This window comes from Mesocricetus auratus, unplaced genomic scaffold, assembly GCF_017639785.1.
Source record: "Mesocricetus auratus isolate SY011 unplaced genomic scaffold, BCM_Maur_2.0 Super-Scaffold_100013, whole genome shotgun sequence".
Taxonomy (NCBI): domain Eukaryota; kingdom Metazoa; phylum Chordata; class Mammalia; order Rodentia; family Cricetidae; genus Mesocricetus; species Mesocricetus auratus.
In genome coordinates, this window is record NW_024429196.1 from 69,456,546 (window position 1) to 69,467,653 (window position 11,108).

Genomic DNA, 11,108 nt, shown 5'->3' on the forward strand with positions numbered 1-11,108 from the left:
AAGCAGGGTCTCAAAAGGCGGTTCTTTATCCCGGTGCAGAATGAGGTGGTTTTGTCGCTGTCTGCGCGTTGGAGCTCCTGGAATAGTCAGGTAACACAAACAGCCACCCAGCCAGGGAAGAGAGAAAGGAATGCTTTCCTTTTGGGGCAGATCGGCTTCGGGGAGTACCTGAGACTTGATGGGAACTTCCAGGCAGGTGGTCCCCGGAGGAGCAAAGTCCCAAGTGTTCTAGAAGCCGGGGTTCGTTGTAAAGGGCTCCATTTAACCACCGGAGCTCTAAGGCACAGGCTTGTGTGCCACTCGCCTAGGCCCCCAGCTCTGAGGCCCCCTCCCTGCCTCCATCGACCACGCCCCTCCAGGCGGGCGATTTGGGGGAAGGGAAGGTCCCCTTTCATTTCTCCTGGACCCTGGCCACACAAGTCTCTTTTCGGCCCCCAAGGTCCTGGGAAACAAACCTCGGAGACGTCGCGGGCGGGCGGCCGTGGTCCCGGTGGTGCTTTGCGGAGCCTCCAGCCTAAGGCTGCGGGAGGAAGCAGGCTCTGGTGTCCCGGCTTAGCGATGGGCCTGGGGCAGCGAAGGCCTGAGGGACCCAGGGAAAGGAAGGGCAGACCGCCTTAGGAGCGCGGAAAACCTGGCGCCCGCTGCGCTCCCGGGGAACTCTCTGTTTGCGCTGTCCGCACCAGGTTGGTGGCAGCTGAGCAGTGAGCGGGAATCTAGGACAAGTTGACCGCAGAGCTCGAAGTCCCGGCGGCGGTAGTCGGGCTCCCTGCTGGGAAAGCTGCCCTTTGGGGCTAAGTGAAGGCTGTTCGCTGAGGACTTGGGTTCCTACTTGGCCTTGGAGCCTCTGGCCTGCGGCTGGCCGCACTCACATCCCGGTCGCCGCCAGCATGGTCTCGGCCGGCCGGGAGCCCCATTCCATGCCGGTGCCCCACTTTCCCCAAACAAGTAATCAAGGGCGATGCCTTTCCTTCCTTGCTCTTGATCTCTTGAAGAGTCGTCGGTGGGAACTTACAAAGTGCAAGAAAGAACCACACGCCCGGGTCCGGTTAATTACGACCGACCGAGTTTAAGGTCACCTGAAGTGGTAGGGCGTCACTCTGAGCGCTTATGGGGAAACCGAGGACCAGAACCGACCCAGTTGCCGGTGACTGAAAGGCTGGTTTCTGTTTTGCTATGTCATGGCAACTCTAGGGTCCCAGAAGAAATCAGACGCCTTCTCTGTTTATCAGAATCCTGCGGCCTGGTTTTGTTTCGTGCCCTTATTTTATTTCTACATTCTGGGAAACCCTGACATAGCGACAGCAAGGGAGAAGAAACTCAGGAAGCATGTCTGCTCCTAAATCCTGTCCAGGCCAAGAGCTCCTGGGAAACCAACTAGTTGGAATCTCAGATCTGCCTGGTCTCTAGGAAGCGACTGAGGGAACTGAGGGAACTGTCAGGCCAGGCACCCCGGGTTCCTAACACCCGGAGATGGGGCGGGGAAGTGAGCCAGGGCCGGCATTTGACCTTGTAAGAGGTCAAGGGCAAGGCCTTCCCTCTTGGGTCCTTCCTACTTCTGAAAAGGAACCCACATGTAAGACTCCAAACGCTCTCAGTGCCCCCCCCCAACAACCTCTGGGCTCTTGTGACAGGTGAGGCCTTCTTTTGGGAAGCCAGAATGGATTGTGGTGTCTCTTGGCTAGGAGGCATTACCCAGGACAGGGACCATGTGGAGCAGATCTGAGGGAGCCAAGAGGCAGAAGCTAAACTAACAGGGAAAAGGGCCAAGGGCACCAGAGGGGACCCAGGGGAACAACATTTTAGCTCCCTCTTTTAAGTTTTTAGTGTGTGTGTGTGTGTGTGTGTGAGTGAGTCTGTGTGTGTTTGTTATGAGTGTGTGTATGTGTGTTATGAATATGTGTGAGTGTGTTTGGTGTGTGAGTGTGTGTGAATGTGTTATGAGTGTGTGAATGTGTGTGTGTGTGTGTGTGTGTGTGTGTGTGTGTGTGTGTGTGTGTGCCGGGGATCATGTCCATGCCTCCTGGATGCTGGACAATTGCTTTCCCACTGACTAACATTCCCAGGCTCCTCTGTTACTTTCCAAATGTAAACCCAAGAATGATTTGTAATAAAAATCTGTGTCCTAATGACGCTGCAAGGGATCTTTGGGCAAGCATAAAATAAATCCCCAGGTGGTGGGAAAGCAACCGCTGCAGCTTCATGGGCAACGCTGAAATTTTACCCCTTGGTACTTCAGGAAGTGACTGTGACTGACATCACCGCACCTCATCCTTCCTTTCCTTCTTTCAAAAGATTTATGTTTGCATGCATGTATGTGTGGACATATGTGCAAGTATGCACACATATATGTGTGCATGTGTGTGAAAGCCAGAGGTCAACCTCGGTGTCATTTCTTCAGGAGCTGTTCTCCTTGCTTTTGCTTGTTTGTTGTTTCTGAAGACAGGATTTCTCTGTGTAGCTTTGGAGCCTGTCCTGGAACTTGTTCAATACCTGTCTCTGCCTCCTGAGTGCTGGGATTAAAGGTGCGCTCCACCACTGCTGGCTCTCCTTGTGTTGGGGCAGGCTTGCTCACTGAAACCTGGGGCTCACCAACTAGCCTAGATAATCTGGCCCATCTGCCTCAGGGAGCCTTGTGTCCCATCTCACTAACTCAGATCACAAGCATGTGCCACCAGGTTTTTGTTCAAGTGTGCTTGGATTATAGTCGGATCCTCACGTTTATGGGAAAGGCAGTGTTCTGATTGAGCTAGCTCCTCCATTCTCTTCTTCCTATCAACAAGCATTCAGCCAGGCGTTGGTGGCGCACACCTTCAATCCCAGCACTCTGGAGGCAGAGCAGGTAGATATCTGTGAGTTCAAGTCCAGCCTGGTCTATAGAATGAGTGCCAAGACACCCAGGGCTGTTTCACAGAGATCCCCTGTCTAAAAAACAAACAAGCAAACAAAACTGAGAACAAGCAAAGAAACCCAAAGAATCTGCTGAAGTGTGCCAGGTAGCTCCCAGTGCTGGGGACACAGCCTGCTTCCATCCTGACATGCCCCCCCCCATGTTCGTCAGTAGACAAACAAGCGAGGCGCTTCATTTGGCAGATAAACAGAAAGTTCGGAGATGTTAGGCAAATTTACCAGGAACACAAAGGTACCAAGAGTGGAATTTGGATGTGACTTGTCTCAGAGAGTCACCACAACTCCTTGCCTAGCAGCCTGAAAGTCTAGTTTGGGGGTGCCTTAGATACCTCAGCGTCCCCAGTGCCTTGACCCACCCATGACAAATCTTAGCGTTTGTTCAGTAAGTACTAAGCACCTGCTATGAATAAACATTGTGCTAGGCACAGTGCCCACAACCCTCAGCTTACACTGCCAGCAGGAACAGGCTAGACAGAGGGTAATGACGCCACAATTAAAACCAGAGTTGGCTGCATGGAGTGACGGAGGTCCACTGAAAATTAAGCAGGTGTGCGGGGCACAGTGACACACACCTTTAATACTCTTGGGAAGCAGAGGCTGACAGGCCAGGCTGGGCTACAAAACAAACAAAAGCAAAACAACAACAACAAAAGGAACAAAGGAAAAAGAAGAAAAGAAAAGCTAATGAGATGATTGAGTGGGTGGAGGTCAAGGGGATTCTGAAGCTGAGGCCTCAAAGGCGAGAGGGAGTGTCTGTGCTAGCCCTGGGCAAGCTCAGGGTCCCAGCAAGTACAAAGGGCCTGAGGCTGCTTCCTGAGCTTGATCCAGAGGTGGGAAAGAAAAACCAAGCAGAAGTGGGGAAGACAGGGGAAAGCCAGGAGGGGGACCCAGGAGCTGTGTGGAAGGTGGCCTCGAGGAGGCAGCCTTGGAGCCCCAATAGTTTCCTGCTGCTCTATTATACACTCTGAAGCCCAAGAAGAGCTCCTCCTCAGCCAGGCTTTCTCTCTCTCTCTCTCTCTGTCTCTCTCTCTCTCTCTCTCTCTCTCTCTCTCTCTCTCTCTCTCTCTCTCTGTGTGTGCATGCATGTTCTTTCTTTCTCATAAGGTTGCAATTTTCTGCGTGCTTTAAGGACATTACAAGGGCGTTTGACTGACGTGCCATGTGAAATGCATTAGGCGGGTTGGGGGCGCTGCTGGAGGGAAGGGGCAGGTGGTGCCGGGAGCTGGCCCCTACCTGCCTGGTGAGGGGGGGAGAGCACAGAGGAGAAGTGAAAGAAACAGAGTGGAGGAGAGGGAAGGGAAGGGGAGAGGAGGAAAAACTGAGCCAGGGCAAACAGAGATGCCAAAACTTTACTCACACTTGTAGAAAAAGTGAGACGATTGGGGGGGGGCACAAAAGGAGAGCAAGAGAAAAGCATGGCGAAGGGGAAGAGGAAAGCGGAGGAAGGAGGAGAGAAGGGAAACCTTACAGGAAGCTCTGAAGTCCAGGGGCTCCCAGACGACCCCGTGATCTTGAGCACAGGCCAGGAGTCCTTTGCCGGGTAGACAGTGGGGAGAGCAGGACATAACCGGAAGCTTCCTCCATTGCCAGCTCATCCACTCCTGTCCTTCCTTAGGGTATTCAACACCTGTTTTTGATGCCCCCCCCATACCTAGGTCCCCAGGCCCCTGTGACTCAGGCCCAGGGCTGAGGCTTATTACCCTCAGATGCCCTGTGTTTGTAATTAGGGGCCTGCCCCTCAGTTCCTGACACAGCCTTGGTTCTCAACATGTTCCTGGCTACCCAGCATTGTCCCTTAGGTACACACTGAGCTCACAGACATGCAGCTAAGGGCTAACTGAGACTGTGGACACATTACCTGTTTTCTCTGTGACTCAGTTTCCCCTTCTTTAAAATGGGAAGAATAACAACACTTCACGGTGTCATTGAGGTGCCTGGGTATATAGCAACGGGATTCCCAAACTAGGGTGGCGGGGAGCGCCTAAGGTGGTGCACCGCACAGGCTGCAGATCAAGGGACAGGGTTAAAGGAAGATGGCCTAGGTGCTGGCAAGGAAACAGAAAGAGTTTTACATGTGCGTGAGCATCGCACGCGTGCATGTGCACACACACCTGTCTCAGGTTCCCTGAGGACCCTCTTACCACCCTCTTTCTGCACCATGCATTTCGTTGTCTCCCTGTGTGCGGCCTCAGGACATAGAGTTTCTGTGCTCCAGGCTGTCTCTTCCACTAGTACCCATGCTATGAGAGGGCTGTGACCCCACTTGGAGGTCCTAGCTGCTGTGAATGTGGCAGGATCTCTAAAATAATTTGCCCAGCCCTTGTTTTCACTGAGTCCACAGTATAAAATCCCCTCTCCCAGTGCTGGCTAGTGGGCACACTGGAGCAGGAGTGAAGTGATTGGCAGGTCTTTGGCAGCCTCTTTTGGAGGATCTCTGGTCTGACTGCCTGCTCAGGACCTTGTAGGTCAGGACAGCCTATAACTATGATCATAGCAGTTCCTTTTAGAGCCTGCAATGATGGGTGGGTGGGTACATAAATGGGAAAGTAGGTGTATGTTGGTGTATGTATGTATGTCTGGGTGTATATGTATATGCTTGAGTGGGTGGATAGGTGCATGGGTGGAAGGATGGGTAGATGGGTGGATGAATGGATAGAGTTGAATGGATGCATGAATGGATGATGGATGAATGACGGATGGATGGATGGTGGATGGATGATCATCATGTGGTCTTCTCTTTGGCTAAGGAGTTTCTGCTGCTATCAGAGCCCAGAAGTGCCCAGAAATTCACACCCCTCATCCCAGTAAATGTATTAACCAGGGGCTAGTTAGAATCGGCGGGTAAACACCAGGTACCTTCAAACCCAGGGGATGATGCTAAGGAATGGTGATCACACTGGACTCCAGAGTCTCCCTGTAAGGTCAAACTCCTGTTGTTTCCAGTGGGGACTTGTAGATTTAACAATTATGTCACGGCAAACTCCTCAATGACCGCAGATGTGGGGGCTGCAAGAGCAGCTCCTTCATATCTTAGAATTATTTAGGCTCCATTGTGTCTTATTTAAGTAGAGAGTTAATCAAAGGCTCAAGAGCATCCGCCAGTGGGCACTTTCTGAGGTCCCCTCCCAGCACAGTTTCGGGAATCTCTTACTGCTAAAGCAACCACTGGCGGTGCTTCCGCTCTGCGCTGTCAACCCTCCTGGTGGGTATTGGAAAAAAAAGAACAAGACTGGCAAAGAAGATGGGGGAAGAAAGGCAAAATTCTCTGAGGACCATATGCTACCTGATGTTTGGTCTGTGATTTGTAGGAGCAGCTGCTGAACGCTGTATCAGGTCTTTCTCTGTCCCAACATCCAGCTCCCAAATAATGCCACAGAGACTTCTTATTAATTATGAAAGCTTGGCCTATAGCTTAGGCTTGCTCCTATAGCTATAGGCCAAGCTCCTAACTAACTCTTGTAACTTATATTAATCTTTGTTTAAATGTATTTATTCTTATTTTTATGTACATTGGTGTTTTGCCTGCATGTATGTCTATGTGAGGGTGTCAGATCTTGGAGTTACAGACATTTGTCAGCTGCCAAGTGGGTTCTGGGATTTGAACCAGGGTCCTCTGGAAGACCAGTCAGTGCTCTTAACCACTGAGCCATGTTTCCAGCTCCTTAAATTAATCTTAATTCAGGATTTACCCATTTATCTTAGTCTAGGTTCTATTGAGTGACTCATCTCTCCATACTGCTCATACTGCTTCCTCCATATCTGCCTGATGACTCCACCTTCTTTTTACCAGAATTCTCTCTCTGTCTGGAAGTCCCACCCATACCTCCTGCCTAGCTATTGACCATTTAGCTTTTTTTATTAAAAGTCACAGTGACATATCTTTGCACAGTGTAATCAAATATCTCACAATATTTCCCCCTTTTGTCTAAATAAAAAGGAAAGGGTTTTAACTCTGAAATAATAAAACTGTATACAATAAGAGCAATTATCAGGGTAAGAATTACATTTACAATATCCAATCCATTTGCATTTTGTAGATTTGGAGAAATTACTCTATTATCTATCTTGATGAGTTCAAAGTTCTATATCTAAATCATTTTTAATCATAACTTGTATTATCAACCCAAAACTATCTTTTTAGATCTAAAAACATTTTCTTTCTTTCTTTTTTTTTTTTTTTTGGTTTTTCGAGACAGGGTTTCTCTGTGGCTTTGGAGGCTGTCCTGGAACTCGCTCAGTAGACCAGGCTGGCCTTGAACTCACAGAGTATTTTAAGCTTTTTTATCTCTCTACCTTATACACTTTATACCTCTTTAGTGAGTTTCTTTTCTTTTTTTGAATTTGGTAACAGGGAAAACTGTAATTATAAGCTATCTAGTCTTCAACTCCATCAAAGACATGAGGGGGATATAATATTATCTGTGTAAATAGTAAGTGTAGAACAAGCAACTTCTAAAGGTATGAGAAATGACAGAAACAGCTGGCTCCTTGGATAGTTACCGGAGTTAAATTGGTGCTGCCAGAAGAAGATGTTCCTACTGTCATGAAAAGTCTTATGTTATTAAACATTTTAAATACTATATTCTGTAGGTCTCTGAAGTGTTTGAAGACCACCTATCTATCTAAAACATATCTCTGTTTAACCTTGAAAACATACCTAACATGACTATAAGTTTGATTTTTGTACATGACTAATCACTAATCTGTATTTCTTTATTATCCTAAATAGCTTTCAATGACTAGGATGTTGCATTACATTGTTAAATGAAGTTCATAGGTACAATACCTTAAAAAGAGTAGGAATATATACACCACATATAAAAATAACCTTAAATTTGTATCAATATACAAAAATCCATATGAATGTAAAATATTTGAGAATAGTGGTTATTCAAAAGTAGACTCAACAATCCACCCTTTTACTCTATATCTCCCTTTTTCGCTTCAGAAAGAGATCCCTAAATCTATCTCTTTTGTCCAGCTTTTTTCCCTGAGCATGACCAATAACAATTTGTAACTAAACCCCCTAAATGATGACAAACATTCATAATCCACCAAATGACCAAAAACCACCCACCCTACCTCTAGGTATCATGTTCTCTAAACTGCTTCCTGCTGTCTGGGGGCAATGGCATCTTTAGGTAACCTGAAAAAAACTGTGATAATGGTCAAGTCCTGGGAAAACTAGGTATTACATTTTTTTGTTCAGTCTCTGTGCAATGAAAAAGCTTATCTACAGTCCTGGCTAGAATAGTCTGTGAGGTTGGATCATCTTAGCCAGCAGCCTTGAAGCTGTTCTGGATGCAGAACTCTGAGGAAACTACAACAGATACTCTCTGAGAGGCTGGATCACCTGGGCCATCTGATTTCATTGGTGTCTGGTCCCCTTGCTCTGAAAACACACAAACTTTCAAAGGTAACATACTTATCTGTATTAACACAAGTATGGACTGTGCGTTGAACACAAGGCACCCAAAGATGATTTTTTGTTTTATTTTTGATCAGGTAAAATAGACATCACCTATCTTGTAGTTTTTCTTTAAGTCTGTAGCCAGGATTTCCAGGGGTTCTTCCCTGATCAAACCTGATCTTTATCAACCTTGAATGAATCCATTGCCTTTCTTTTCTGTGGAAATTAAAGCATAACCTCTTCCCCAAAGCAATACATTTTCTGACTTCGATTTTAAAATTAAGACATTCTTAAAGTATCTAGGCTGGTTTAATTCAGCAGTCCCTCTTACAATCCCATGTCTCTCAGCAGCTGTCATTCACTCACCAGCATTTACAAAGTCCAGTGTCAACAAAGCGGCACACAGGACCCAGACACACTATGTATTTCCCATCCTTATATGGCTTACCTTTTTGTATTAGTTTATTCTTTCTTTAAAGACTTTATTTTATTATTTTAAACTATTTATTTATTTTTATGATTGTCTATGCCCATTTTTTTTTTGGTTTTTTGAGACAGGGTTTCTCTGTGGCTTTGGAGGCTGTCCTGGAACTCACTTTGTAGACCAGGCTGGCCTCGAATTTACAGAGATCCACCTGCCTCTGCCTCCCGAGTGCTGGGATTAAAGGTGTGCGCCACCAACGCCCGGCTCGTCTATGCCCATTTTTTTCTTCAGCATCTAAGCACGTTTTTAAACATACTATATGTTTTAGAGGTTTTCCGTGTTTGGACCTGGCTTTACTAAGCACCTGCGGCATTCTCTCACCATGTGAGTCAAATCCTAAACTGCCATGTCAGTGGCCTTGTAGCTCAGCTTAGCACATGGTGCTGGTGGATGGCTCTAGCCCACAGGCAGCATTGTACGCCGCCAAGCACCAGGCCACTTGAGAGCCTGCAGGACTAGGAAGCCACATCCAGCTCCCTGTCCAGAACTTTTCTTAGCTTTCGCAGGCCCTCTGTTTGGATATTTGAGCCCTCATATTGGACACTATATGCAGTTGTACTTTCTCGTAGGGACCATCAGCTCACAAATAATAACAGAGAGATTTATTGTTAATTATAAGAGGTTGGCCTTAGCCTAGGCTTGTTCTTAACTAGTTTTAATAACTTATGTTAACCAATATTTTTAATTCTGGCATGTGGTTTGCTACCTCGTCTCCATACTGCCCATCCTGCTTGACTGTGTCTGGCTGGCTGCTCTGCCTTCTTCCCAGAGCTCTCTCTGACTGGAATTTCCACTGATACCTTCTGCCTAATTATTGGCTGTTTAGCTTTTATTAAACCAATCACAGTGGCATCTCTTTACACAGTATAACCAAATACCTCACAGCAGGACGCTTGTCTACATCCTCCCCCAAGGGAATCCTGGGCTTCCTATGAAAATAAGTTAGTGGGAACTCTTCTGAACCTGTTCCGTTGTGACAAGACCCTGTCTGCAGCTTGACTGAACTGTGGTAGGCCCAGTCCATGCAGAATGTTCTTGTTTCTCCCAGTGATGGGTGTGACAGCCTGGAGGAGAGAGAGGGGAAGGAGAGATGAGCATGGGGCTTAGGAGAGGTGTGCACACCCGCAGAATGCTCCATTTATTCATGTGCACAATTGTTTCCTCATGCACCAGAGTGCAGTTATGTCTTATCTGTGTGTCCATTGTGATGTCCAGGGCTGACTGTGAAGCTGGCAGGATCTGGATGAACTTGTGTGAGCGGAGTTGCTAGATTGGGTTAACTGATGAGAGGGAAAATCCACCACAATGATGAACACCATCATTTGCAGTCTGGGGTCCGGGCAGAATGAAATGGAGGAAACGAGCTGAGGACAACGTCGTCCATCCCTATTTCCTGACTGTGGACGCCTCCTGTCCCTGACTCCATGACTTCTCCTCTGCATGGACCAATCTCTCAAATGGAGTCAGACCATGACTTCTCCTCTGCATGGACCAATCTCTCAAATGGAGTCAAACCCTTCCCACTTAAGCTGCCTTTTCTTTTTTGTCAGGTATTTTGGTCACTGCAACAAGCAAATTAACTAGGACAAGGTGATTGTGGCGCATGCCTTTAATTCCAGCACAAAGAAGGCAGAGGCAGGGGAATCTTAGAGTTCAAGGCCAGCCTGGTCTACAGGGAGAGTTCCAGGATGGCCAGGGATACACAGAGAAACCCAGTCTTGAAAAGCAAGCAAAACAAACAAGCAAGATAACGGATACGCCCACTGCTCGAGTTTTCTCTTGGTTGCTGTGATGAAACACTAACTGAAAGCAGTTTAGGGGAGGAAGGATTTATTTACATTCTTCCCAAGCCATAGTCCATTAATGAGGGAAGTCAGGGCAGAAACCACGGAGGAACACTGCTTGCTGGCTCACTCACTCATGCTTGGCTAGTTTCCTTATTTATCCCAGGACCAGCTGTGTAAGGAATGGCACTGCCCACAGTGGTCAGGCACCTCCTACATCAATTAGCAATTAAGACAGTTCCCCCACAGATAGGCCCATGAGTCTATCTGATCTGGGCAATTCCTCAAATGAGGCTTTCTTCTCAGGTGACCCTAGGCTGTGTCAAAATGACAATTAAAGCCAGCTAGGGCAGACATATACGAAGGTAGGCATGTTTGTGTCTACTCTGTCCACAAGGTGCCCGTTCCTGGATAAACAGATAACAAAATGTGGTGTGTACTTATGATTGTTATTTAGTCTTGAAAATAAGGAAACCATGGCAAATGCTAAAAAAAAAAAGGTATGGCCTTAGAGAACAACATA